A 26,203-nucleotide genomic window follows, 5' to 3' on the forward strand; every position below is an offset into this window, starting at 1 on the left:
TATCAACATGTGATTAACATAGGTCGAGCTATCCTATGTTAATGTGTTCTATGTGTCTGACACCTGCACAGGTGCTGAGAGCCTAAAGGTAAATTGAGCTTTAGGAAAGCACAGTCTAGAAGGGAAGTCTGGAGGGTTCAACAAAGGTTAAGTGGCATAATAGAATTAAGGACAGAGGGATTCGGAGCAGGAGGGAGCACCTAGGGGAAACAGGGAAGACTTCTTGGAGGTGGTGGCACAAAGGAAAGTCAATCGTGAAGGTCTAGAGTTTTTAGTTCAGAGAACAATCATTACCAGCCCTCTAAGTGCCAGACACTGGCTAGATACTGGAGAATCCAGAAATAAACAAGCTAGACACAGTCAGCACCCTTTTGGAGTTTATAATCTAGTAGGGAGATTATCATTAATCAAAGAATAACACAGGAATTAAATTGCCTTTGCAGTAAGAGCTTTTTAAGGGAAAGTACAGGTGCTAATCGTATACTTTCTGGAGAGCTGAACGATATGGCGAAAGTGAGAATAGGCTTCCCTGACAGTGACATTTGAGCAGAGACCTGGCGGACAAGTAGGAGGGGCCAGCCAGGAGGAGGGTTGGTAGAAAAAACTTCCAGGCAGAAGGAACAGATATGCAAAGCATGAGTAGGAGAGGAAGCTTGGAATTTTCTAGAAACTGAAAAGAAGCCAGACTGGAAAAGAGCAAGGCAGGTGAGAGGGTCTTAAGACCAGGGCTGAACAGGTGAGCAGGAGCCAGACACACACACACACACACACACACACACACACACACACACACACACACACGGAATCTGGGGAGGAGAATTATGAATTTAAAAGTGCCTAACACTGTGCCTGAGGCATAAGAATATAAATTATTTTCCCTCTTTCTGTACCCAGCGTAGGTCTGTCTACTTGGCTGGTCTATGGAGACTGCACCTTCCTTCTGGTCTCCAGGAATGTATTCTGTCCTATTGGCTCTGATTTTGATTTCTAACCTATTTTTCCAACTTGTCCCCTGCGTCTGTGACAACTCATAGTTTTTGGTACGATTACTCATCTGTATGATGGAGTAGCTCATTCATTCAATTATATGTTCAACAAATGCTTATTGAACATCACTTTTGTGCAGAAGCCCATTCCTCATTGAGCTTACAGTATAGCAAAGGTGTACGGTACATGCATAAAAATTATAATAGTGAATGTTGTAGTGGAGGTCCTAGATAGTGCACCAAGACAAGGAAAAGAAAAAAAAAAGATAAGATTGTGTTCATAAGAAATCCAAAACAGGCCGGGCGCGGTGGCTCAAGCCTGTAATCCCAGCACTTTGGGAGGCCGAGACGGGCGGATCACGAGGTCAGGAGATCGAGACCATCCTGGCTAACACAGTGAAACCCGTCTCTACTAAAAAATACAAAAAACTAGCCGGGCGAGGTGGCGGACGCCTGTAGTCCCAGCTACTCCGGAGGCTGAGGCAGGAGAATGGCGTAAACCCGGGAGGCGGAGCTTGCAGTGAGCTGAGATCCGGCCACTGCACTCCAGCCCGGGCTACAGAGCAAGACTCCGTCTCAAAAAAAAAAAAAAAGAAATCCAAAATAATTAATAAGGGACTTTATTCAGGTAGCTGGATATAATAGCAGTATAGAAAACTCAGTTGTGTTTCCATAAATTAACAATAAAGTATATAAAAATGGAAAGCAACTAATATAAATATTTAAAAAGATATGTAAGACTTCTATGGAAAAAATTTTTAAACTACATTGAGAAATACTGAAGAAAGCCTAAACAAATTGAGCAATACTATATTCATGGATGGGAAGACCCAATATTGGAAAGATCCTTATTTCCCCAAATTGATTTGCAGATTTGTATATCTCATGTATCCTAATCCTAATCAAAATCTCAGCAACTTTTTGTAGCATTTGACAAGTTGATTACAACATTTTTATGTAAGTACAAACAATATCTCAGACTCTTTTGAAGAAAAACATTGAAGTAGGAGGATGTGGTCTACCAGACGCCGAGATTTTTTTAAAGTTGTAGTATAGCGGTGTATCAGCCCAGAGATAGACAAATAGACCAGTGGAGCAGAATGCAGAAGACAGAAAAGGTAGGCATATGTAAGGACACTTGATATATGATAGAGGTCCATGGCAAGTCAGTGGGGAAAGGAGAAAGGAATGTCTTTTCAATGATGAAATCCAGGTAGATTAAAGTTCTATGTGTGAAAGGAAAAATACTGTAAGATTTTAGATGATAATATGAAATATTAGCATATGAGAAATATATACAATCTCTCCTTAAGATTCAAAAATGAAAGATGCATGAATTGGACTACATTAAAATTAAAAACTTGTATTCATCAAAAGATACAATAAGAATAATAAAAGGTCAAACTGCAAGGTGGGATAAGATACAAATGTTATATGTTAAAAATGTTGTAATACATTGAGAATATGTAAAGAACTAATCCAAGCCAATGGGAAACACTCAATCCAAAAGAAAAATGTGCAAAATCCAGCAAGTTAGCAAAGAAGAAATCCAAATGGCCAGCAAATATGTGTAAAAGCACTTTATTAGTAATGAGCAAATGCAAATTAAAACCACAAAGAGATAACATTAGAGATAACACAAAGAGATAATAGAAGGAGATACCACAAAGAGATAACACTCATCAGATTGGCAAGAATTTAAATCTGACAGTATTATTTGCCAAAATCTATTGGCAAAGATGTGTAATAATGGGAAGTCTCAGTCAGTGTTGCGGAGGGGATGGTATAAATTGGTTTAACTGCTTTAGAAAAACAACTTGACATTATCCACTACAGTTGAAGATTTATTCCACTTAAAACTCAGTTCTCTACTACTACTCACAGCCTAGAGAAACTCATGTATGTGTGCAAGGATATATGTAACAGGATGTTTAAGGCAGAATTGCTTATAGTAACTCAAATCTGAACCAACAATGAATGGACAAATAAATTGGATATTCTTACAAAGGAAGACCAACCGTTAATACAAATAGAAGTGGTTATTTGCAAAGCGAATGACTCTCAAACTGTGTTGAACAGAAGATATAAGACAAAAGAATATATGCAACATGATTTCCATTTATATAAAATTTTAAAACAAGTAAAACCAAGCCATATTGTTTACGATGACACGTCACAGTGAGAAAACTATAAAGCAAAGCCAGAGAAGGATTACCACAAAATTCAGAACACTAGTTTCTTCTATGGGCGAGGGAGAAAGATGTGATTAGAAAAGGATACCCGGGGAGCTTCCACTGCTGGCAATCTTCTACTTCTTGACCTGGGTGGTAGGTACAATAGGTTCACTTTATTATTATCTATTAAACGATACATTGTACATGTGTACTTTTTAATTTTTCTGAATGGATATTACATTTTCTCCAACACGATTAAAAGGAAAACCATTGCATGTATAATTTGAGTACTCCTAAGGATTTCCAGTCTTCTGGAATCACTCTTCTTTTTAACACCCTAATGAAAATAATGAGTCCCCATCATGTGCGACTGTGGGAGTCTACTCCTCATCACCATGAATTGCTTTCAAGTCTCTGGATTATTTTAAACGTCTTCTCCCTCCAAGCTGCTAACTCCAGGCTGCGTCTGGGCCACCTGACCACTGCCTTCCCTTGCAGTGATGCAGTTGCTACCAGCTGGCCCCAGAACAGAGGACTGGGTGCTCTCCACCTGCCCTGGTCCAAGCAGGAATTTAGTAGTCACTAAACCTTTTTCATCATCAACTCATCAGTGAAATATTTAACATGTACACATAGATGAATATTTACAAATAAATTTCGTACATATACTACCATTATTAGCTAACATTTCAAGTGGATATAAATCTATATTTCAGAAATGTTGACTTTTTTGGCCACCACCTTGACAGATCTAATTAGTCATCACTACTTTTTCCTTAAGATATATTTGATGAAGAGGCATTTTCTCGGGATTCATTTTGTTTGCATTTTCAGCATTAACTTCAACTTCCAGTTTCTTTGCAGGAATATTTTTTAACTGCTAGTCCATTTTTTTGTGAGGGTGAATTTAGTTAAATCTAGATGATATAATCCATAAACTGACTCAACTGCTCATGTGTAAATTACAACACATTTCAATAAGCCAGAAGTAATGAATAACGCTGTAGAACTTATTCATCGCAGCGTAACAAATTACTCTCAAAAACTTAAAAAAAACCCCAACATTTACTATCTCACAGTCTCTGTGTGTCGGGAACCAGGCATGGAGTAGCCAGGTGCCTCCAAATCCGGGTCTCCCATGAGATTGGGACTATCGTCAGTGTCACCTGAAAGCTGGTCGGGATCGGGGAAAGGTAGGGAAAGGGGAGTTATCTGCTTCCAAACGCACTCATGTGGTGGTTGGCGAGCCTCAGTCCCTCACCATATGGTCTCTCTATGGGTTGCCTTATAAGAGAGAACCCAAGACAGAAGTCACAATTTGACCACAGGCATGAGCCCCCAGCCAGGGCCAGGTTCATGGCCACGTGACCTGGGCAGTCACACAGGGCCCGGTGCTCATAAGGACCCTCTGCACTTGGTTTAATGCTCTGTTGTATCACTCCAAAATATGTAATAGCTTTGAAACAAGGAACCCCACATTTTTGTTTTGCATCAAACCCTACCAATGGTGTAGCAGACCTTGCCTCTGGAAGTCATGCTTTTGCTAAAGGTCACTGACCTCAGGTTGGAGCTGGATTTCACCAGGTGAGGACACCTAACTTGAGAGCAATCAGATTCTCTCTCAGGAATTTCGCTAGCTGGAGACTGGGAATAGGATTCGAGTCACATAAATGGTGAAACTCTGGAGACAAGAGCCAGAAAATGATGCTTTTGAGGTCACCAAAAGCAGCCATCAGTGCTTCCCAAGTCATGGCCATCCAGTTCTTCCCTGGATTCCATGATATGTCCCAGGCTCTTATTAGTAAATTTCTCCTTTGCTTAATCTACCTATATTTGGGTTGTGTTCTTTGTAGCCAAAGAAGCTTGATAAATTCAACCAATTTCGTGGGTTAATCGTACTTTAGTCAGGATGTATAATAGCCAGTGGTGTGCTGGTGGTGGCTCACACACTGTCTAGTCAATTTTTGCATCTCTTCCAAAACCCAAGTTCAATGATGCCATATATGTAGCTTGAAACCCACCAGAGTAGGATTATTTACACCACAGAAATCAGCAAATGCTGCAGATCAGTGACTTCAATGCCCCCACCCCACCCCCACAGTGAGCCTGCTGTTAAACATTTACCAGCTCACTACTGGACCTCTTTCTGCTTTAGGATACAATGAGAGTGTTACATGGGATTGGGCTCTGTCAGAATGAGGCAGGGGAAAAAGAGACAGGTCACAAACATAACAGAAATATCCAAATCCTTAACACTCATGGTGTAGTTAGTTAGTAGCTGCTTTCGGGTGGTCTCTCCAGCTTACCGTGACCCACTCGCTGAGAACTGCTCCCACCACATGGTTGCCTTTAGCAACCATGACACCCTCCCATCCCCAGTTTTTTAGACCGGGGTGAACCCATCATCTGACGTGGGCCAATCAGATTCCCTCTCTTTTGGAATGTGAAATTGGGATTTAGTAATTTCCTGTTCAAAACGACAGAAGAGAGCAAGTAATTGTTTCTCCTCTTCTGAGACTCCAATAGAGTGTAAAGGAATAAATCCACAAATGTGGAAGACAATCATTATCGAGCAAGATATTTCAACAAATTTCTGGAAACCTATTGACAAACAAACGGCATGGGGAACAATCAGCCCAGAAAGCCCAAGAGGCTACTACAGCAGAAAGACCAACTCGCCCAACAGAATCCCTGGAAAGTCTCCAAGCTCACTTGGTGGTTGGTCGGTATAAAATTCTACTTACTAAATGACTGCATCCATTGTTCCTCCATGCATCCCTCTCCTGTCCTCTCCACTGTTCCTAGGAAGACAGCCCCGTTCTTTACCCACAAGCAAAACAAAAGAGGATCCAGCTTAAAGAGAACTAGGACTGCTAGGGCACATGTCAGTGTCTCAGAATAAAGACCTCTTCATTCTTACATTTGGGGGCCTCCCAGCCCCACATCTGGTACCCCACCTGGAAACTCCTCCTTTGTTTATTCTGAAGTGAAACTGCTATTTGTTGAGCCCTGCTCACATCTACAAATTTCCCAGTCAAACAATATATTTATGAAAGAGCAGTATACTAGTCTGTCCTCACAGGTAATCTGTCCTCAGGTAAAGAAATACCTGAGACTGGGTAATTTACAAAGAGAAGAGGTTTAATTGGCTCATGGTTCACAGGCTGTACAAGAAGCATAATGCTGGCATCTGCTAAGCTTCTGGGGAGGCCTCAGGAAACTTACAATCATGGTGGAGGGTGAAGGGGAAGCTGGCACTTCACATGGTTGGAGAAGGAGGAAGGGAGATCAGGGAGGTGCCATGCACTTTTAAACAACCAGATCTCATGAGTACTCACTATCATGATCACAGCACCAAGGGGGTTGGTGTTAAACCATAAGAAGCTGCCCCCATGAGCCAATCACCTCCCACCAGGCCCCACCTCCAACACTGGGAATTACAATTTGGCATGAGATTTGAGCAAGGACACAGATCCAAACCATACCAAGCAGGAGAACCGACATACAAGTAAAACAACAGGGAAAAACCTCCTAGTTATCTAGAAACAAGCCAAGCCGCTCTCCTATGCTGAATTGTAAATGGAAAAACAAAGTGAACCAGGCCTCAGAATAAAATGAATAGCAAGAAAACAAAGCAAAACAGAATTAAACACAATAAACTGACCCTGAAACAAAGAAGATAATTAAGGGAACACAAGAGGAAATTGAAAAGCAAATAAATAAAAAGCACAAATATCTAATTAGTATCCTAAGTGAGAGGTGAGAACAAATTCATATAACAAGAACAGGGTGTATTGAGAAAGGAACAAGGCGAAAAGACAAATGAGGCAAATGAGGTGCAAATGAGGCAACAAGAAAGAGCTCAGGTATGTTAAATGTACAACTGTCAAGGCAAAATCCTAAATTGGAAGCGGCCACTTTCTCTGCATGGGATGGAACTCAGGGACATTTTAAAACTCAAGAGCTGGATTTACCATCTTCCCCCATATGAAAGCATCAGCAGAGAAAACCGACCTTCAGAGAAGAGCAAAAAAAGAAAACAAACAAAAAACAAAACAAAAAAAATGAGCTGGAAATACAAAGAGAAAACAGAGCAAGAGCACAGCCTAGACTCCTGGTATCCTTCCGGGTTCCCATTTTGTGCTCCTGAAGAGACCCCACTGCCTTTGGGTTCTGTGAGATACCTTAGTAACTTCTTAATAAATTCCATTCTTGGTTCAAACTAGGTCAAGTTGCTTTTTGTTAGACAGAAGACAAAAGAGCCTTAACTAAGACAAAAGAGTTGGTAAACTGGAAGGCAATCAAGTCTCAAGTCCCTTAGGATCAAATGTGACTAAATGGGGGTTCAGCAGAAGAATCCATCCAGTGAGAATCTCGTGTCCTTGTTCTTGTGGTTAACTTTTCCTAAATATTACCTTGACATTCAAATTATAAAGTTGGACAGCAGATGCCCCACATACAGTGTTTCCTGCATTTACATTCATTTTCTTAGCATCTTGAAAGAAAGATGGGGCTTAGCCTGCCAAATCTCTAAGCACCTTATAATAACCTATTCAGACATCATATGGAAGGATTAATTGAACCATTTCACACATTAATACAGTAGCAAACAAATGAACCTACCTTTTCATGTATCCAAGGCAGCCTGGGAACTTTAAATGCAACCATTTTTGATTTACCTGAAAATAATATCTTTTTGTCCTTAAAGCCAGACTTGGGAAACAGCAACAACCACCACAACAATAAAAAAACAACTCTGGAGAGAGAAAGAGAGCCACAAAGCAGCAATTTGAATGGCAGACCATTATATCAGCCCTTACTTCTTGTCTTCTTCCCTCCTCAAGACGTTTTACCCAAATGTCCTTTCTTCATGTTGCCTTCTGGGTGGCATTGGAAAGGAGGTTCAAAAAAGCCAAAAGATGCAGCAGCCTTGGTGTGTTCTGATACAGGAAGAACATACATGTCCTGGTAGGGTTTCCCTAAAGAAGAGAAATGTGGATTTGATGGAAATAAAAGACAAAGAAACGTTATCAAGAAAATGGTCTCATAAAATGAAGGATGCAGGAATTGGGGAAGATGAGGTTCCTTATCCTAGAACCAGCTTTGCCTTTTTCAAACATACAGCAACTTTATTTTTCTTTGTTGATTTTGGTCTTGTTTGTTTGTTTGTATTCCAGGCTTGAGACAGTTGCCTTCTCAACCCAGCCACAGCCCATGAATTTGTTGTTTAACCCAAATCCAATTGAGTGTTGCAGGAAAGAGGAGAGGAAACATCTCACACCCAAGTGGCCCACACCATAAACAAAGGGGAGTCTCACTGTGCCAGCTCTTGGCTTCAGCGAGGCCCAGCAGGAAGCCGATGTCCCCGTGCCAGGGTGAGGGCAGTCGCCGAAGCAGATGCTGGGCCACTGAGAAGAGCGATTGATTTCAGAAGCTCAAATTCCTCAGGGTGGCCGCCGTCCTCCTCCCCTCGGTGGGAGGGCGGAGGTGGCTGGGAGCTGTGTTGGCCACCACTGGCTGCCAACGCAGCTCGAGTTGGGAGAGTTGTCACCAGTCTCTGGCTGCAAGCGGGAGGTTTGTTAGGGATCAGCATTGTCTACTCATGAAGATTTATGGAGAAGCTGACAAACATTAGGCTTCGAAGCCGAACTCAGGTGAGCTCTCTCCCCTTCGTGGAGGATTCAGACAGGCAGCCTGGATGATCAAGAATGACGTCCTCTCCTCCCTGGTTCCCACTGGCATTCCAACCCTGGGCCTGGCCCAGGAGGAAAAGCAAGGGAGAAGCATGGCTTTCTGGCTCTCCTCATCCTTCTTCGGAGAGAAGGAGAGGGACTGGCACTTTTTGTGGCATTTCACACGGAGGGGGAAAGGCCAAGATAAATGGATAGTTTCAAGGTCATTAGCTTCCTGAGCTCACGGTGTGCTTTCTCTGCCAGAGGACTGCTCGGAGAGGTTATAAATGTTTTGCGGCTGGACCAGGGGAGCCCATTGTTGGATCTGGGGTCCTGAGACCTGCTGCCAGTGGCAAATCTGGACTCTGGGGCTGCGGATTGTGACTTCTCTCCCTTCACTCACTTGCCCTGAAAGAGCTCGGGCCACAAAACGTGGAGTCGGAGCACTTGGAAAGCTCTGGAGCGCTCGTCATGGGCGACTGCCCTATGTAGAGGGGACCTGGGAAAGGCAGGCGGGGAAGAACTTAAACAGGGCCTTTTCTCCTGGCATTCACTCTTCCTAACCTGAGAGGAAAAAAGACAGAAATTAGAAATGCAAAACCTTTAAACAGAGGAGGCAGCCTCGGCGGGCTGACAGTGGGTGGAGGCCAGGAGGCTGGGGCGGGGCGGGAGGAGGCTGTGACAACAGCAATTCCCATTCCAGCTCCATGCGCACTGGAGTTTTAGTTTTGTTTCTCTGAATCGCTTTCTGGACCCTCCAAGTTCTTTTGGACTGTGCCACATCCTCACTTCCCTTTTTAAATTCAATTTTTTATTGTGTCCTTAAGTATCTGAAAGGAAGAAAATGGAATGTTAAGACTTTATTTACTTCATTCCAAATTTCTCTCCGAGCCTTGAAATTGCACACATACACATTTTTACATCAATGTGTGCATAGTATATTGCATTCCACTTCATCCACATAATATGATATTTTATATATATAGTATGTGTATGGGAATATATGTATGTGTGTATAAATGTATGTGTGTATATGTGTGTGTATGTGTATATATATAACTATACAGAGATAAGAGATAAGAATGATGTTTGTGCTAATATATGGAGGTGTATACACACAAACACACACATACACACATATATAGACCCTGTCACCTTCCTCAGAGAGCATCTTATCGGATCCATAATACATCTCCATATATTAGCATAAACACCATTCTTACCTCTTAAGTGGCCATAGAATAGATCACTGTACTGAGATCTTGGCTTGGTCATTCCACTATTCCTGGATATATTAAGGCTGAATTTCTTTTTTTTTTTTTTTTTTTTTTTTTTTTTTTTTTTTTTGAGACAGAGTCTCGCTCTGTCGCCCGGGCTGGAGTGCAGTGGCCGGATCTTAAGGCTGAATTTCTACGTTTCTGCATCTATATCTTTAATTTCAGCCCAAGATGGCTACATTCTAGACTAGAGTGGTGGATTTGTTGCAATCGATGAACTGACATTGATACATCATTATCACCCAGAATCCATAGTGTACATTAGGATTCAGTCTTGATGCTGTACATTCAGTGGGTTTGGACACATTTGTGATCACATGTATCCAACGTTACAGCGTCATACACGGTAGCTCCACTGCCCCGAAGTCCTCTGAGTATTTGGGCTGAATATTTATATACGTATAGCTATAATTTCATTCCAAGATGAGATTTTATATACATATTATTTCATTTATTTTATTTCATTTTTAGTTATAGCCTGTCCTCTTTCTCTCTTTTCTTTCTTTCTTTTCTTTTCTTTTCTTTTCTTTCTTTCTTTCTTTCTTTCTTTCTTTCTTTCTTTCTTTCTTTCTTTCTTTCTTTGTCTTTCTCTCTTTCCTTCATTTATTTATTTTTTTTGCATTACTTCTCTGGGTTGTGGTCTTAGGGGTTCAGTTACCAGGTTAAAAAAATATCAACTTTCACAGTCCCTTATTACACACTATCCCTTATTACACACAGTCCCTTATTACACACTATCCCTTATTACACACTATCACTTGGTTCTTCAAAAAACAGAAACCAAACCCTGATAACGCAGTGGTGATAGCACTGTCCAAATGAAGGCCTTTCTGTTCACCACGGCCAAGACTGATTCTGCTACTTTTCATTTCCTTTGGGAAAGGCTGCTCTCTCTACTCCTTTTTATTCCCTTTGGGAAAGGCTGCTCTCTCTACTCCGTTTTATTTCCTTTTGGAAAGGCTGCTCTCTCCACTCCTTTTTGTTTCCTTTTGGAAAGGCCGCTGTCTCTACTCCATTTTGTTTCCTTTGGGAAAGGCCGCTGTCTCTACTCCGTTTTTGCTTTAGTTGTTTCCCCACCGAAGCTCATTTTTGCCAGCCAAGTTCAGTCTATTCTGTTTTCTCTCCTCAGTTTATCATCTGGGGAAGCATCTAGCACTCCATGAGATTGGTGAATGACTGGCCCCCACATGCCGGCCGCCCAGTACAACGGCCTAGAGCGGTGCTTGCTGCTGGCCAGTGAAACAAGCACCTTTGAGGGCTTGACCTCCAGGCGCGGCAAGTCCAGCCAGGAAGGCCTCCTCACTCTGCCAAGTGTTGAGCCTGGGTGTTTTTCAGACTTACCTTCAGGGTACCATGAGTGGGCGGGCGGGAACAACAGGCCAAGCACTAACCACAGCCCGTGCTGGCCACCTGCTTCAGCCTCTGGTTATGGGAAGCCAGAGGGTGGGGATGGTAGGATTTCCAGAAGGGTCTCATTCCCCCTGGGTTTGCTGATTAGAAAAGACACTTGGGGCCGGGTGTGGTGGCTCTCGCCTGTCATCCCAGCACTTTGGGAGGCCGAAGCAACTGACACCTGAGGTCAGGAGTTCAAGACCAGCCTGGTCAACATGGTGAAACATCGTCTCTACTAAAAATACAAAAATCAACCAGGCATGAATGCCTGGCCAGAGAATGGTGTGAACCCAGGAGGCGAAGGTTGCAGTGAGCTGAGATTGCGCCACTGCGCTCCACGCTGGGCTACAGAGCCAGGCTCCACCTCAAAAAAATAAAACAAAACAAAAAAACCCACCCTGGTGTGCTTTTTCAGTCCTGCAGAATGTGTGGGAAGTGGCCTGTTCCTGCTCATCTCCATGGGAGCAGTGTGCCTGTGGCTTCAGTCAGATAGTGATTGGCATGAATTGTCTGGCCCAAGCGCCTTTTTTTCGTTTTTTTTTTTGAGACAAAGTCTTCCTCTGTCACCCAGACTGGAGTGCAATGGCGTGATCTTGGCTCCCTGCAACCTCTGCTGCCCAGGTTCAAGCAATTCTCCTGTCTCAGCCTCCCGAGTAGCTGGGACTACAGGCGCCCGCCACCACTCCCGGCTCATTTTTGTATTTTTAATAGAGGTGGGGTTTCACCATATTGGCCAGGCTGGTCTCGATCTCCTGACCTTGTGATCTGCCCGCCTCGGCCTCCCAAAGTGCTGGGATTACAGGCATGAGCCTCTGTACCTGGCTGGGTGGTTTGTTCTTTATGGGGAGGAGGACAGGGGCTGGGAGAGAGCACTCAAACCTGAGACTTCCTGCAACGTGGTGACTTCTGGGTTCAGAGCTGATCAGTTTGAGATTTAACCAATGAGCAGGCACTGATATAGTAAAAAGCCAGAATGAAAACAAAAGTTAGAAATGGCATTTGCAGAGTCCTGGGTAACTTTGGGAACTTGTATGTTGCTTGAGCCTGTGTGTAGTGGTGGGTTTATGATGTCCATAAATGTGCTCTCTGAGCAATTTAATTGTGGGTGCTTTATGACAAAGCAGCAGAGAGACTTCTAAAGCACATGATGTGACTCGCATCCAAAGGACCTGCAGGGTTTCCTCTGGAGCAGACCCTGTCGCCTTCCTTGGTAAGCATCTTATCGGATCTGTCCGCACTCTGTGCCCTGTGCAGCACTGATGGCAGAAGAGGCTGCGATAAGCAGGTGTTGAACAAATGAATGAGCAAGGATATGCTTACAGTTCTCACTTTAATGATGAGGAGATCTCATCGAGATGCAGCAGCTTGCACCGGGGATGTGGGTACTTACCTAGAAACCTGGACTCGCATCGGCCCACCTGCCCTCTGGCCTGGACTTTTCCGCTTCCCTGTCTTGTGAGCTGGTGAGGACTAATTTTTGCTCGTGCTTTCATAGGACCAAATGGGAAAAATTCCATTAAAGCAACATAAAGAACTGATTCGCCGTCCAGGCAGCAGAGCTTCAGCATGGAGCAAGGGCAAATTCTGGAATCCCTCCCCCAAGAAAGATGTTTTTAAAGAGAGAACAGACCAGTCATCCGTTCTAGACAGTATTACCCTATCACTTAGCATTTGTGTGGCTTCAAGCTCTTCACAGAGCATTTTCATCTGTAGGACTTCATTCGATTTGCATAGCAACTCTGTAGCTATAGGTATTCTTGCATTTTCCGGTAAGAAAACTGAGATGCAGAGCAGCTGTGTTCTCTCTAGGATCACACAGCTAGTGAGAGGCAGAGCCAGTATTTCCCATAAGCAATCAACACTGAGGATTAAGGCCAGGTCCCCAAGACTGTACGGCCTGGGGATCATAATAATTGTTAACATGAAGCGCTAGTGTTGCTAGCGTGTTGTATGTTAACTCATCTGACTCTCACAGCAACCCTACAAAGTGGGCGCCATCCTCATCCCTATTTCTCAGATGAGAAAATGGAGGCACAGAGAAAATAATAACTTGTTGAAGGACATCCAGCTGGTAAGTTGCAGAGACGTGACTTGAACCCACAGGCTTCTTCACCACTGATCACTTATCTCCAAGAACAAGTGAAGATGCCGTGATCACGGTTCCCACGTGGCATCTGGAGGGTCCACTTGCTTACTCAAGGACTGCGGCACAGTGTGCCTCTGTGGGCCCTGAAAAGCAGGGAACACATCACCCAGAGAGGAACTGACCTCACATCTCAGAAGCCTTTATCAACCTTAAGTCCTGAACTCCCCAGAACAGAGAGAGGAACAATAGCGTCTAAAGCTGAACCAAAGTAAGTGAGAATGAACTGTGGCTGTGTGTCCTCCGCTCAGCCCCAGATGACATGAGGGTTTCTCAAAGCACAAGGAACTGTACAAGCAGCACCTGGGGAAAAGTGCACCATGGCTTAGCATTATGGAGGTGTGCCCAGGCTGCCCAGAGCTGGGCATGGGCCTGTGCGGTGTCCCTAAGAGAAAACAGGGAACCCTACAGGACTACAGAAACATAGACAAAAACTGTTCATAATTGATGCATCGATAGTAAACCTGACACATTGGGGGACTCTCTTAGCCAGAAGAAAGGGGATTGCTTTTGCATTTTTCTTCGAAACTATTTGTTACAGGCGAGGAGCTGCCATCCCCCAAATGTCAGAGAGGGGACAGGGGTCTGCAGAGTTGCTGGATGAAGTGACTTGGCCCTTGTAGCAGAAGGTAAATTGGCACGGCTCCGTGAGGCCTGAGCTGCCGAGGTAACACGCATGACTGCTCCCGACAGCAGCATGGGCTCTGACACCGAGCCCGGGGAGGCCTGGCGACTCGGAGATTGGGGACTGGCGCCGAGCATCCTGGAGTTGGACAACTGGCCTGCTCGTGGTTGGACCACCGTAGGCTGCTGCTAGTTCCGGCTTTTGCTGGGTACCATTTTTCCTTTCCAGAATCTTCTCTGTTTACAGTTCCCTTATCTTCCCTTCTGTTTCCATCCTTGTTTTATACAAAGAATGAGGCTACATATTCAAGGCTTCCCTTCCCAAATATCCAGTCAATTAACTCCTTTATTTATTAATTCACCTATTAATATCCTATCATTGAGTAGCCACTGACTATATGCTGAGCCCTGGCCCTGTATACACAGCACAGATGTGAGTAAAACATGGTACCTCCCCTGGAGGAGTTTCTAGACTTAATTTGGGAGGTCAAAAGCAAAAACCAGTTTCAGTAAGAAAATAATTAGGCAAGGCTCTGTGAACTGCTGTAACTCTGAGATCCAGAAGAAAGGGCCGATTCCAGTTTTTCAGTGATCCCAGGAAGGGCAGCCCTGGTTGCCGTCCCATAATATGACTACCCTCATACTCCCCTGTGTCTTCAGAGAGGTGACGGGTTGAAATTGAAGCAGACTGGAGGCCGGTTCCCTGGCATTCCTAGAGACTTCCACCTGACACTTTTCCAGCTTTTCTGAACTGCCTAAGGACCTCAGAGAGGCAAGATGTGGAAGGCCAGTCCATCCGGGTCTCCTCCGCAGGGAGGAACGCAGGCAGGCGCCGTAACAACTACCGAGGAGGATACGTTTTTTGAAAAGAGATCACTTTAGTGAGAATACTTTAATACTTTAATGGTTTAATATCCTTTGCTGTAATCTTGGAACGAACCTACAAGGTGGGCACGGTTATTTCCACTCTGCACATGGAACAACCCGAGGCCCTGAGGCCCAGAGAAGATAGATACTCCACGCCTGGTCTCCCAGCGAGTTATTGACATAGCAAGTATTTGAACTCACATAGCAGAGATTCTCCAAAAGCAGACAGGAGGTTCTTGTCAGTTGTTCCATGGATGACCATATAATTGGGCCACCAAGACTTGCTCAAGAAGATTTTAAAAAGGATTTCCATGGAGAGATCTCTCATTCTTGATGAAAGGTGATGCAGTTTTTAAAAATTTTGTTGGCCTTCTGGTTTTTGTTCATTTCTCTAAGGAGAGTGTATGGAGAATGAGAGCTTTGTCCTACGTTCCTGGACACGGGAAAATCACTTGAAGCAGTGCCAGGCCTGCACGGCTGTAGCTGAGTGGCTGCAGCTGGGGTTTGTTTGTTAGATTTGCCTGATCAGTCACAGAGCAAGTACCTGAAGAAAGGACATGTACATTATGAGAAGGACGGAGGAAGGGCCTGCCTGAGAGTGCACACCCCGATGGAAGGAACTTGTGGAATGGGGATCAGGGATATTCCTGACACTGGGTGACAGGATGGTGCCAGAAACCTTTTGGAGTTATAGTATTGGGTTAGAGCTGGTCCAGAAGGAAACAGATTACAAAGTTTAAGTCCTTGAAAGAAACTTCAAGAACATATAGGCTACCTCTCTTGTTTTCCAGATGAAGAAACAGAGAGGTCAAGTGACTTGTCCACAGCAGCAGAGGTCATTAGAGATACAGCTGAGTTTTGGGTGCTGATTTTCCAACTCCCTATCATGAGCTATTTCTGTCATATGGTATTCTAGACCAGAGATCAGTAAACTCTTTCTGTAAAGGGCCAAATAGTGAATATTTTAGACGGGGTGGGCCATACAGCTTCTGTGGCCACTATTCGACTCTGCTGTTTTAGCCCCAAAGAAGCCATTGACAGCATGTAGACAAATGTGCATGGCTATATTCTAATAAAACTTTATTTTAAAAAGTAGGTGGCAGGCCCAATTTGGCCCACAGGCCATAGTTTAATGACTTTTGCTCTAGATATTTCTCTTCCTCAAACATACCCTCTATGGTAAGGAAATGGTCACAGTTTAGAGGTGGTTTGAAGGATAGCACTTTGTCTTCCAAAATTCAGCGCATTAGAGCACTCAAGCAAGATTTGGTGCTACATCCTTAAAAGAGAGAAGAGAAGTCAGGTGCCAATTTTGTGAACATGAACAAAAAGATTGTCTGTGGACTAGTGCAGTGGTTCATGCCTGTAATCCCAGCACTTTGGGAGGCCAAGGCGGGTGGATCACTTGAGGCCAGGAGTTCAACACCAGCCCAGCCAACATGGCAAAACCCGGTCTCTATTAAAAATACAAAAATTAGCCAGGTGTGGTTGTGTGCGCCTGTAATTCCAGCTGCTTGGGAGATGAGACAGGAGAATTGCTTGAACCCGGGAGGTGGAGGTTGAGTGAGCAGAGATCATGCCACTGCACTCCAGCCCAGGTGACAGACTGAGACTCTGTCTGAAAAAAAAAAAAGAAAGAAAGATTGAAAGAGAGAGAGAGATTATTTGAGGAAAGAAACAGTAAAGAGAGAGATAACCCTCACACTCAATGCCTTACAGCTCAAAAAGAATTACAAATGAGGTGTGATGTCCAATTATGAGGCAGGGGTAATGCATGTCAGCTTTCCAATGACCTTTAGCAAGCCTCTCCTTAATTTTAGAAGGGGTTCAGATTATAGTTGATTAAATAACTAAAATGGATAAATAGTTATTCCCCGGAACCACCCTTCTCATCCCCTCGCTGGCAAACAGGTTTATAAAAACTCAGTCCACAGTTTGAAGGTGTCTGACCATGTTACAACCCAGCCCAAGGACAAGGGGAAGAAGGAGCATTCAGAGAGACGTGGTGATAACGCAAGAAGCCTTGTACTCAACACAGCGGTGTGTTCAGTAGAGGGAAAATGGCCCTAAGACCCTGCAATGATGGACTTCTATGAGTTTCCAAGTTTGGAATCTCAGGATTCTTGGTGGGCTAAACCTTCAAAACCGTGTTAATTTTCTTTAATAGCATCATTTTGTCTTTAGAATCCACAGCTTCCTGATAGGTGATATCCTCTCTTCTTCATAAGAAAAATGACCTTCCAAACTCTTAAGACTCAAGATTTCCTAATAAAAATACTCCAAAGCAGCTCCTAGTCTAGTGGTGTTTGGCTCACTTGAAAATATCTAGCACGTAAAGAGTAATAAACTGTATTGCCCCTTCCAATTCTGAAACTAAAATCTATACAATTCCAGCCTCTGCCAACTTCCTGTTTTCCCATCGTGGAGGTGATTAAGAGTTCCTCGAGCCTGGAAGACACACAGCTCCCCTCACATCTTCCCGCCCTTGACCCTCTATCCGGGAGCAGGGAGGTGAGCAGTGGCCACAGCTGTAGTCTTTGGGTGTTTTGAAACTGATTATCAGATTCCTTAGATGTACCTTTTAATGGGACACAAATCTAGCTTTACAGATAAGCTCAACACAAACCATTTGAATGACTCCTTCAGAGCTTAGGGGAAAGGGTGCTGATGGTAGCTACTGTTGAGAGCATCTATTTGAGAGGCATCATGCTAGTGGTATTGGCTATAACTTAAAGTTTTTGACTGTCTTTACCTAAGTCAGTTATTTCTTCAGGGGTTGCAAAATGGTTACTTTCTTTTTTTGAGACGGAGTCTCCCTTCATTGCCCAAGCTGGAGTGCAGTGGTGGGATCTTAGCTCACTGCAACCTCTGCCTCCTGGGTTCAAGTGATTCTCATGCCTCATGATTAGCTGAGATTACAAGCGGCCACCACCACGCCTGGATAATTTTTGTATTCTTGGTAGAGACAAGGTTTTGACCATGTTGGCCAGGTTGGTCTCAAACTCCTGACCTCATGATCCACCTGCCTCTGCCTTCCAAAGTGCTGGGATTACAAGCGTGAGCCACTGTGCCTGGACAGTGCTTTAAATTTTGAAGTCATCTCATGCCCAGAGGCAGTGTTCTTTCAGGCTTTCAGCCTATGAGTCTATGCTGCTCCTGTGAACCCCTCTGGCACTCACTTTATCTGTTCCCTATCTTCCCTCTTTTGGAATGTTTTTGACTACTCTGAGAGGCAATTAAAAATGGTGGTGGGCTGAGGCGGTGGCTCACACCTGTAATCCCAGCACTTTGGGAGGCCAAGGCAGGCGGATCACTTGAGGTCTAGAGTTCGAGACCCGGCCAACATGGTGAACCACCATCTCTACTAAAAACACAAAAATTAGCCGGGTGTGGTGGTGCGTGCCTGTAATCCGAGTTACTCGGGAGGCTGGGGCAGGAGAATCACTTGAACCCAGGAGGCGGAAGTTGCAGTGAGCCAAGATGGTGCCACTGCATTCCAGCCTGAGCGACAGAGCGTCTCAAAAAAAAAAAAAAAAAAAAGTTGCACATATTCCCATTAGGTTACTTCAACTTCATTTTGGATCCTATGAAGTGAATTTTGAAGGCGAGGAGCTGATTCTGTTTCATCCGAGTAGAAGGAATATGGTAACATTTCTGCCTTGCCCTTCATGTTTGATTGATACGTTTCACTTTGAAAGCTAATTATATCTGATGTGAAGGAAAGATGGAATTCAGAAATATAGATGCTCTTTTCATGAGTTTTCACTGTGAAAATTTGGGTCATCTGCTCAGTTTTCTCATGCCTCAGTTTACTCATCTCCTGGCTAAGGTAATTCCTGGTTTTCAGAGAAGAGGAGAGGACCAGGAATAGGAAATTCTGCCATTGGCAACAACATGAATGAACCTGAAGGATATTATACTCAGTGAAATAAACCAGGTACAGAAAGAAAGTACTTCACGATCTCTCTTCTATGCAGAATCTAAAAGAGTCCAACTCTTAGAAACAGAGAGCAGGAGCGTGGCTCTCAAGGAACGGAGTCATTATAATCCGTGGTCTCATAGAGTCCTGGTCCTCCACGATTGCTCTGTCTGACCCTTCACTCATGTTGGGAAAGCTCTTCCTAGTGTCCCTGACTGGTGATCAGCTCCCAAGTGACTCTTCCAGGGACCAGAGACGTCCAGATTCAAAGCAACCATTTCATGTCTGAATAGGTCTAATTGTAAGAATGTTCTTCCTCGTACTCCAACACCTTCCTGAGGTATCTTCCTGTTGGTTTAAGTTCTGCCTTTTGAAGCAAAGTGAAAACAGACGGAATCTTTCCCACATTTCATCTCTTCAGGTTTGACTTCTCTTTCATAGGTATAGTTGTAACTTGTTTGTGGTGCACTGTAGAAGAGCATTTTGACAAAATCAATGTATCATTACATTTGTCACATTCAGTCCTGTTCTTAGTGAACTCACAATTAAACAAAGACATGTTCTGGTGATGTGGGAGGCCTATTGGCTATGCTTGTTCAATACACAAGGCTTCTGAGACACAAGGAATTCCATTTCTGTACCACACATCCCTAAGCCCTGACTGGATGATAACCGTTCTCCCATCTGCAGTGTTCACACAACTAATGAGATGGCTGCACTGTAAGGGTCTGACCAGGAAGAAAGGGATCTACGAGTTTTCAGAAAACTTCCAGATGAGACATCTGGAATACGTTTGTAAATGGTACTATTTAGTCAGGAAACTACAGCACCAGCTAGGAGAGGTTTTTACCTAAGACCCTGACTTCAGGGCTGGAAGAAGTATCATTCATTTATTTGTTCAACAAGTATTTGTTGAGTATCTACTATGTGCCATGAAATGCTCTAGATGTTTGTTCTGTATCAGAGAGTAAATGGACAAAAATTCCTGTTCTTATAAATCTTACATTCTGGCAAGGGGACTTTAAAAATATGCATTACAACATTATAATAAGTAAGTAAATTACATTGTAGGTTAAAAGGTGGCAAGTTATTTAAAGAGGAAAAAAAAACAGACCAAAGTTAGGAGCAGGAATACGGGAAGGTAAGTTAGGAGCGGGAATACGGGAAGGTAAGTTAGGAACAGGAATATGGGAAGGTAAGTTAGGAGCAGGAATATGGGAAGGTAAGTTAGGAGCAGGAATACGGGAAGGTAAGTTAGGAACAGGAATACGGGAAGGTAGCGGTGACTGTGGTGATTGTGAACAGGGTGTTAGGAGGGGTCTCTGGGAGAAAGTAACAGCTGGACCAAGAAACTTATTAGGAATGACCAGGAAGGTAGCAAGAAGCTAAGAGAAAGTGAAATATAAAACTGTTGTCTTGAGTATTTTAGAAGTCATAGTAGAAATGATGGAGGGCTGCCTTTAAAATGCTACCTGTGATTTGGTCTTTGTAAACCAAGCCCTGTGAAAGGAGATCTTGTCATGATGTGGTTATTCACGCTGAGATTTCCGCTGGACTGAGTGTGGGCGATGCGCAGAGGGTAGAGTGACGCGCAGAGGGTAGAGCGATGCGCAGAGGGTGGAGAGTGATGTAAAGCCAAGATGTGATTTGTGCAACTCTGGATGATTTGAGGGGCAAACCTGCAGGGTCGGAGTCACAATCTAAAGGGACTGCCCAAGGCAGGAAGGATGGGGCTGATCCAAGAGGGCACCTCCACAGCACAGAAGGGGACAAAGAACCCCACCAGTGTAATCAAAGATAAGAAAAAGGCAGAAGAAAGAATTCTTAGTCCTGCCTATTTTAACTGAAGGAATAGTTAAAATATACCTCCCAGGCTCTATCTCTCTGCACTGGTCTGAAAGCAGATGAAAGCAGGGAGATAAATCAGGGAGACACTCCCCCCACACATATACACACTCTCCCCAAATTGAGCTGAGGAGGAGGTATTTGCATATTCTCTCAGTTTCTATCACGGTTAGAAATGTTGGAAAGGGTGTACCTAGGGCCTAACTCCTAAGGAAACTTACTGCTGAACCAATAGAACGTAGATTCAAAAGCATGTCTTGGGTCTCGAAAGGGAAAGGATAGGGCCTTTGTCAGGAGAGACTGTCATCTCAAGGGTTAAAGGTCTATTGAAAAGGAGATCAGAAATTGGGAGCACATAAAGGGGACGGTCTTATTCTTTGAGTCTTTGGAATCATCCTTGCAACAGACCACTACTGTGGACTATGGACTGTGGCCTGTGGCCTATGGCCTGCCCTGATGCTCCCTCCGCCACAGGACAGCTTCCTTGGGCACCTAAATGAGTTTTGTGTGCTCTATTGTGAGGGAAATACAGAGATACCAGATAGCCGGGGAGAGGGGGGTGGACGGGGGGAACTTAGGTCACAGGAATGCAGGGTCTAATGAATGGGATCCCCTCCCAACACACAATTCTTCTTCAGAACTTGGGACTGCTGATTGTAGCCATTAGGCAACAAGGTATTGAGGGGCCTATGAAATTATTTGAGAATTGAAACGTTTATTGGCCCCAAAAGAAAACTATACAATTGAAATTAATAAATATTTTATTTGCAGAAATGGCATTATGGCGATCTTAATTGCTAAATTTAGTATTAATAAAAATGACACCGTACTTGAAAACAATGTATAGATTTTTCTCTCTTGCAGGCAAGAATTCCTAAGTAGGCACAAGAACTGCCAGGAAACCACTGCCAATCATGATTTAAATTATTCATAGCCAAAAAATTTCGAAAGCAAAATTATAATTTTAAAATTTATTTTTATAGCAAAAAAAAAAAAATACCCTCTATATTTAATGTGGGATGTAAGTAGATTTTAATACGTGTGATACCGAGTGGCGTTGGGACCTCCAAAAGTGACAGAGGCTAGGACTGAGAAGGTGTGAACATAGTTCTAACCTAAGGTCATATGTTGGATGTCAGAGGAACAGGCATCTCTTTAATTCATACAGTTGGAAAGCTGAAGGTATATAAAGATAAAATAGCAGTTCTATTACAGGCATTAAAGAAGAGGTCTCCAGTTCATGCGCCAGGGTTGTGGGTTAGGTAAGCCGCTTTGCTCCAGCTTCCTGGGGGCCAGCTCTGCCCAGCCTCCCACCCTCACCCCTACCTCCCTCCTCTTTCTATAACGTGGCCTCATTCATTTACTTCAGTAGCTCCTTTCTGGAACAAATTCTCACATCGCAGTCCTTTCCAGAATGCTACAGTAACAGAGTTCTCAAAGGCTTTGATTGATGGGGTTTGAAACACTCTTTCTTTTTGGAAATATTTATATTTGATCCCTTTTGGACAGACTGCACATAACTAGAGCTTATCACATTGCTGAGAATGATGGGCAGAGTCTGAGAGACAGGAACCCTGAGTCGGCCGAGCCCTGGGAGAGCAAAGATTAATATCCATTTGTGCTTTGCTGTCCTCAACCCTGATAACTGTAAATAACGTTTGGAAAAGATCGGGGTGCATCATGATCTATTACATGGTGGCGACGATTCTGGTTGTTATGTCTTCCACAGTGATTTATCATTCTCTGCAGTGACACAAATCATGGTCCTTGCCTGCCACTCTGGAATGTATGATCTGCTGACTGGAACAATGATGAATTTGTGTTTATATCATAACATTTTTAACCTGAGCTAGACCTGACCTTCTGCTCCAATTTGGGAATGTACTAAAAATACATTTTTGTAAACCTCTGGTTTTGCTGGCCAGTGTTGTAATAGAAAAAGCTTTTCCTCCTTTTAGGGGGACTAATGCGAGGTGGTGGAAATAATAAGAAGGTCAAATTGTGGATAAAACATTGTCTCAGTTGTTCTTACCTGTAAGAGATCAGTATACTCTTGCCTTGTTCCAGCAATCGGCATCCTCAGAGCTATTAAGCCAAAGAAGGCCCTGGTAGTTTGTTTTTTCAAGACCTGAAAACCAAGAAGGGTCTACTAATCTCTCTCGGTGTCTTTATTTGAAGGGTGTGTGGGCTCTTGTGGACAAGTGTTTGTGTCTGTGTGAGTTACACTGGTTCCATGAGGGGCAGGCAATTGAACCCAGGCCTTTCAGGCTGCCCTTTAAGGCAATACTTTTCTCTGAAACAGGGTCCAGGGACTTAAGATCTTTGGGAAGTTCTACATGAAAATGCTATATATTTTTTTCAACCACATTTCTTTCTGTGAAGTGTGGGAGTTGTATGAAATACAGAAAATAAAAATAAAAAATTTAAAATCTCATCATTCCTTTCTGAAATGATCTTTGTATACTATTCAAATTGATTGTCTTTTTTTTTTTTTTAATTCATATGAGGAACCCAAGGATCTGGGGTTAAGAAATAATATTTGCATTGCAACTATTCACATTTAAATGAGTGACTTACAAAGCAAATGCATTTTAGACCAAAAGCTTATTTTTAAGGTATTTGTGCTAGATTCTCGGTTTTGAGACAGAATATGCAATAATGCGCCCGGCAAAGCAGTGAAGAGGGGGGCGTTTTCCCAGGTGTCCCACCTTGATCACAGCATTGCCCCCTCAACTCCTCCTCGGTCACGGGCTCTAGGCTTGACTTGTGCAAAGCCCTCACAGTCTCACTGGTCACTCACAGATTGCCTCCTGTTTGCAAATGCCTATCAGTGAGCTAAGATGACAAATTTGCCTGTGATCATGTGCTGAAGTGATATGGATTTTAGGTGAAGCCTCCTGGAATCAACTCTCGTGGCACCGCCGAAGCCTGCGGTGACTTCGAGGGCAGAATCTCAGGTGAGTGTGGATCCAGGGAGAAGTGGAAGCATGCTGGTATCAGTCAGACCCCTCATCTCATCTGACAACAAAGAGGCAATCACTTATGCCACCTGATTTTTCCAATTTTTAGATGGAGAATCCTGAGTCACTGTCAAAACAATGGAAATTTCACAAGTATCAGAGTGACACGAACTTGCTTATTTCAAACCCAGAGGAAGAGAAATGACAATGAATTTTCAATACATACCAGTACTCTGCACAGTACTTTGTCACATATAGTGGGTTATTAATACCGCCCTGGAGCCTTGGCACGCACTGCTCTTCACTACATTCTACTTTTTCATAAACATCTTATCTCATCCAACCTCACAGAACTCCTAATACTTTGCAGAACCATGAAATTCAACACTCCACCTTCACTGGATAGTTCTTCTTTTTCAAAGCCCAATCTTCCTTAAACTCACTTTCTATTACAACAACATTAATTGCTATTTTATGCACATACACAGACTGACTTCTTCACAACTTTACTTCCTGGTAACTTACAAGTGCACTGGTTGACAGCATCCTCAATTAGCAGAGTCATTTCCATATCCTGGACATATACATTGATCAGAAAAGATGACAATTTATTTTTAGACAGACGCAGCCTGCATAATTTAAATATATTTCCCATTTGGCAAAAATGGTGTTGTAGCTAATGTATGTACAATATTTCCAAAAACATTGGTACTTTCCCATAAATATCTTCCATATTTTTTTTCAGTGAGTAATAAAAAAGGTTGAGGTGGGATGTGTTTTATCCCACCACATTATATCATTCCTATTTTTCCTCTTTGTTGGATGGCAATCAGGGGCCCTGATGCCAAGCTTTGGAAGCAACAGCATCTGGTTCCTTGGCAGATCCTGCAGGCAGACTTGTTGCCAGCCTCTAAGCTGTGGCTGGGTCTGTTGCATGGTTTGGCTGCAGATGGACTCTCTGGGTTGCCTCGTGCTTCTGGAAGCCAGTCCTGGCTTTCCTTTGATTCTGAGGACTTTACTCATTTTTATTCATTTGTGAAGAAGGGCCCATCCAAATGCTTTATGAAACCAACACTGGAGAACATTAATGGATCAAATTTTGCCTTTGAAAAGGCAGAGGTCAGTGTGTTTGGGGGCGGGAGGCGCAGCATTCTGAAGATACGGGTCCACATCAGGATTCTTCCTCCCGTGAACTTCTATTCTAAGGAGCTTGGAAGGTGGCCAGTTACGTGTTACCACTTCTCCTTTCCCCAGGATGAGGCTGTGTGGTTACCTGGAAAGACAGAAACACTGGAGAACTCAGGCTTCCTCAGATCAATAAAACCTCCTATTTCTTTTGTCTTTTAAGTGAATCAGATCCTGAGGAAATGAACATGCACAAGGAAATTCGGGTTGCCCTCTCCCCTGTACCCTTTCATTGTCCATGTGAGTATGAGATTACAGCATGGCTAGAGAGAAGGTTGGACATAAAGTCTTAATTTACTCTGAACCGAGCATACACATTAAAGCCAGATCACTCCCATTAATGTTCCCTGAGACTCTGGCCTCTCGGGAAGGGCTTTCCAGTTTTCTTAGAATTATGAAACTCTATCACTATTGATTTTGTTTATCATTTTGATCAACTCTAAAATTCTATGCCACTCACACGCGTGCACACACACACACACACACACCCCTATACCTTAAAGGAAATATAAGTTATTGTGTTCTAAAGATTATTATGTATTTCGTGGTATTTCTTGAGTGCGTTCGCCCTCTTCCTGATTCGTTTATTAACAGCTATTTATTGAATACCTATTATTTGTTAAACACAAAATCCTGCTCTCATGGGGTTTACTTTCTACTAGGGGATACTGGGAAATAAAACAATGATCAAGTCAGTTAGGAAGATAATTTTAGATAGTGATAGAGCTATAGAAAACTGAAACAGTGATTTGATAAAGATGTTTGTGGGGTAAGAAGAGAGCTATTTAAGACTGGTAATATTTCTGGGTATATATACAAAGGAGATAAAATCACTATCTTGAAGAGATATTTGCACTGTTATTTTCATTGCAGCATTATTCACAATAGCCAAAATATAGACCCAACCTAATTGTCAATGGATGAATAGAGGAAGAAATGCAGTGTGTGTCTATGTCCATATCCTGGACATATACATCGACCAGAAAAGATAACAATTTATTTTAGGCAGACACAGACTCCATAATTTAAATATATTTCCCATTTGGCAAAAATGGTGTTGTAGCTCATGTGTGTTATGTGTATATACATATATACACATATGTTATATACATATATATATACACACACACATATGCATGCACAATAAAATATTATTCAG

General features: G+C 43.1%; 1 long non-coding RNA gene across 1 annotated transcript; it reads right to left on the reverse strand.

Moving 5' to 3' along the window:
* Window positions 1–2,591: 2,591 nt before the first annotated feature.
* Window positions 2,592–8,803, reverse strand: LOC139356409 (uncharacterized). Its single transcript, XR_011608248.1, has 3 exons — window positions 8,479–8,803; window positions 7,784–8,139; window positions 2,592–3,306 (listed from the first exon to the last, which is right to left on the reverse strand). It is a non-coding gene; the product is annotated as an uncharacterized lncRNA (long non-coding RNA).
* Between the last annotated feature and the right edge of the window lie 17,400 nt (window positions 8,804–26,203).

This window comes from Macaca nemestrina, chromosome 1 (genome assembly GCF_043159975.1).
Source record: "Macaca nemestrina isolate mMacNem1 chromosome 1, mMacNem.hap1, whole genome shotgun sequence".
Lineage (NCBI taxonomy): Eukaryota > Metazoa > Chordata > Mammalia > Primates > Cercopithecidae > Macaca > Macaca nemestrina.